Below are 3989 nucleotides of genomic sequence, written 5' to 3'. Positions count from 1 at the left end.
GGGTAGGGAGTGAGCTCACTGTCCCCGGGGGTGTGCAAGCAGGGCTGCGTGAACCTGGGACTGGGAAGTCCTAGAGAGGATTCACGCATCCAGAATGGCCGTGCGGGCGTCTCCCACCCCCGAGAGACAGAGGCTCTGACCGTGGTGACCACCCCCCTCACACACAATCTCGTTTGCAGTGCTCGTGCAGGGAGGAGGAACAGAATGGAAAGCTCAAAGCTACTCTTCTTAGTGAATGTAAGTCCTCTGTCCTTGACCCGGAACTCTCCAAAACCCAGGGGGAGCCAGCCGTGATTGTCACGAGGGGCTGTGGGGCCCTATTAAGGAGAGGTCTAAGTTCCTCTGCTGTGTTCAGGGTTGACTGTGGTCTGGCCCCGGTCCCTCCCCAGGCTCCTGTCCCTGTGCACCCCCTGCATCCCGTCCAAGCTCCACATAAGCCTGAGTTTGCTGCAGTCAGTCCCTCCCCTCCCTGACCCCAAATGTCAGCCTTGGATGGAGGCTGATGCTAGAAACGGATATGACCTTGAACTTCTCTATCAAGCCCAAGTCCAGGTCCTGTTTTCTTCAGCGAAGGAAGTCCCCAAAGAGGCTTGTGGCCAAGGTCTGTCTTCCAGTATGGGGGCGGAGGGCGGTCTGGGCAGTGCATCATGGGGTCCACCATGTTGGGTGATTTTCTAGCTTTGCAATCGCAGCCAAATTGCCTAACCTCTCTGAGCTTAGGTGTCCTCAGCTGCCAAATAGCACGAGCTACAGTTCTTGAAACTTTTGGTCTCAGGACCCCCCTGCTCTCTTAAAAAGCTACTGAGGACCCCCAACACCTTTTGTTTGTGTATGTTATATCTACTGACGTTTAGAAATTAAAAACTGGGAATGTTTGGGAGCAGTTATTAACTTATTAAAAATAATGACAGACCTCTCACATGTTAGTATAAACAACACGTTTGCTACTTCAAAATAATCGGCGAAAAGGGTGGCATCGTCGTGTTTCTGCCGATCTCTTTACCATCTGGTTGAATAGAGTCAATCTATTGCGGTGGATCGCGTGCTTGAAGTGCATGAAGGAAACTCGCGCCTCACAGATACGTTGCTAGAAGAGAGAGGATTTAAAAGGCTTTCCAGATCACTTCCTCGGAGTACACAAAACCCGACAAGTGGTGGTACTTGAACCGTCTCAATGTGGGATCTGAAAACCTATTGATGAACTTTCTTTTTCTTGGTTGCAAAAAATCCTTTGGTCCGTCTCCCACGTTGTTCCTTCTTCTTTTTTTTCCTGAAGTACAATTAACACACACACGATGTTATGTTAGTTTCAGAGCCAACCAACCGTTCTATGTATCACTCAGTGCTCACCACGAGTGTATCCCTCCGGATGGGTCTTTGACCCACGTGTGATTTTGAAACACCGTGTATCCATCATTTGTAAAGTGCTGGCTCACCGACCGACGACAAGCTTTGACACGTGTAATCACACAACATCAAAACCTCACATTCGGGGCGCCTGGGTGGCTCAGTCGGTTAAGCGTCCGACTTCGGTTTAAGTCATGATCTCGCGGTCTGCGGGTTCGAGCCCCGCATCGGGCTCTGTGCTGACAGCTCGGAGCCTGGAGCCTGTTTCAGCTTCTGTGTCTCCCTCTTTCTCTGACCCTTCCCTGTTCATGCTCTCTCTCTGTCTCAAAAATAAATAAATGTTAAAAAAAAATTTAAAAAAAAACCCTCACATTCGTTAATCTCACCACCAGTGTCAAGTCTTTAAGTATGGGGGAAGCAAGCTCACAATGGCGTCTGCAAGCTTTCCAAAATGCTAAATTTCGTCAAAAGCTCCGATCTTCTTACTGGCAGCAGGTACTACTGCGCGCTGTGGATCCTGATGTGACAGGCTCGCTTCGTCCATTTTCAGAAAATACCCCCAGTTCCAAGTCTGCATAACCGTGCCTAGCCTGCCAACCACTCTTTGAACTCTAAATGGTGCTTCGTGAAGAAGGCAGTGAGCTCAGTTCACAATCAAGCAATTGTACAGTCACTTTTCCTCAAGGCAATAACCACACTTGAGTCTGCAGAGGGAGTGCCTTGGGCATACTGCCCCTTCCGTCCCACAGGCTGTTAAAAAGATGTGTACTTGAGGGTTGAGATTTAATAAGATTGATGGTTTAAAAGCAATGTATTTATTTTTGAGACAGAGAGACAGAGCATGAGCAGGGAAGGGATAGAGAGAGAGGGAGACACAGAACCCGAAGCAGGCTCCAGGCTCTGAGCCATCAGCACAGAGCCCGATGCAGGGTTCCAACTCATGAACCGCGAGATCATGACCTGAGCCGAAGCCGGTCGCTTAATCGACTGAGCCACCAGGCGTAAGTGTACCGTAAGTGTATAGCAGAAACCATGCAATGACTAGTAGTACACTTTGGGGCTAGCACTTCTGTTCCAGGTAAGGAATCAGCAGTTTTGTTCACCAATGGCTTTGTACCATTGGTGAAATATCAACACAGTGAAACACAATTTAGTATTAGTAGTAATATTAATATTGGGATACTATGTAGTATTAGTATCGCTAGGGACATAGTTTTTACCTCACAGACCTTGGGGAACCCCTAGGTCCCATGGGCCATTCTTTGAGAACCGCTGATATTTAAAAAAAAAAAAAAAGTATGGTATTTGGAATCAGATAGACCAGAGCTAGAATCTGAGATTGTCCCAGCTATGTGATAGCCAGCCATTTGCTTAACTTCTCTGATCCCCAGTTTCCTCTTCCAGAAAATGGGGATTATGTTACCTGCCTCACAGGGTTATCTTGAGACTCGAATAAAAGTGTCTGTGAAAGTGCCTGATACAATGCTGGGCATGTAGCAGCCTCTTCACAAACGTACCTTCCCCTCTGTTATGTAATGAGCCATGTCCCCCCAAATTCCCATCTTGAAGTCCCTACCCCAATGTTACTGTGTTTGGAGATAGGGACTTTACGGAGGTAATCAAGGTTAAATGAGGTTATAAGGTAGAACTCTCATCGAACAGCACTGGTGTCCTCACGAGAAGAGGAAGAGACACCAGAGATCTCTCTCTTTCTATCTGGCCCTCTAGGGTCATGTGAGGACACGGTGAGAAGGTGGTTGTCTATGAGCCAGGAAGGATACTCTCAAAGAAATTTGCTGGCCCTTGATCATGGACTTCTAGCCTCCAAAACTATGGGAAAATAAATGCCTATTGTCCAAGCCCCCTTGTCGGTGGTATTTTGTTGTAGCAGCTCAAGCAGACTACTGTACCCTCCCCATACCCTTTTCCCAAGGGCCTTGTATTGTTGGTTTGTATGGTTTGAGAGTCCTTTGTTAGCTGGGAAGAGCTGGGTATGAGCAGATATTACTAATGTTAGAAACTCTGTTCCCAGATAGTCCTTGGGCTAAGCTCTGGCCTCAAGGATCATGCCTTGAAGGAGATTTCTGATGACAACATTGTAAGAAGACCGTGGAAAATTCGGATGCTGGGTATTTGGGAACCATACTGGGAAGAAAGCAATTTTCTAGTTGATTCTCTGAGACAATATATAGCAGAAAAATTGCCGGGGTGGTTTTTTAACTACCAAAAGCCAAAGGGAATCTGCCTAAAGTCCTAAAGCCATCTAGCAGACTCACCAAAGCAGGTTTGTCACATGGGGACATTAGCAGCCCATTTGATGGTGATGGGGGTGGTGGCAGTGGTGGTGGTGATAACAGTGATGATGGTGGTGATGCTGATGATATTGACACAGATCATGATGACAGTGACAATGTCAATGATGGTAATGACAGTGATGGTGGTGATGGCGAAGGTGGTGACAATAAAAATGATTGTGATGAAGATGGTGATGTGAAGTGATGGTGGTGGTGGTGGTGATGATGGTGATGGTGGTGAAGATGGTGATGGTGATGACGATGATGATGATGGTGATGGTGATGATGGTGATGGTGGTGGTGACGATGGTGATGGTGATGACAATGGTGATGATATGGTGATGGTGA

The 3989-nt window shown here is 47.4% G+C and overlaps 1 long non-coding RNA gene across 1 annotated transcript; it reads right to left on the bottom strand.

The window, feature by feature from the left end:
- Positions 1-921: 921 nt before the first annotated feature.
- LOC121034346 (uncharacterized) lies at positions 922-3699 on the bottom strand. The gene is made up of 2 exons (XR_005792403.1): positions 3624-3699; positions 922-1270 (listed from the first exon to the last, which is right to left on the bottom strand). It is a non-coding gene; the product is annotated as an uncharacterized LOC121034346 (long non-coding RNA).
- Between the last annotated feature and the right edge of the window lie 290 nt (positions 3700-3989).

This window comes from Herpailurus yagouaroundi, unplaced genomic scaffold, assembly GCF_014898765.1.
Source record: "Herpailurus yagouaroundi ecotype Mexico unplaced genomic scaffold, PumYag 28, whole genome shotgun sequence".
Lineage (NCBI taxonomy): Eukaryota > Metazoa > Chordata > Mammalia > Carnivora > Felidae > Herpailurus > Herpailurus yagouaroundi.
The sequence above is the reverse complement of the archived record's forward strand: the minus strand, read 5'-3'. Positions and strand labels throughout refer to the sequence as shown.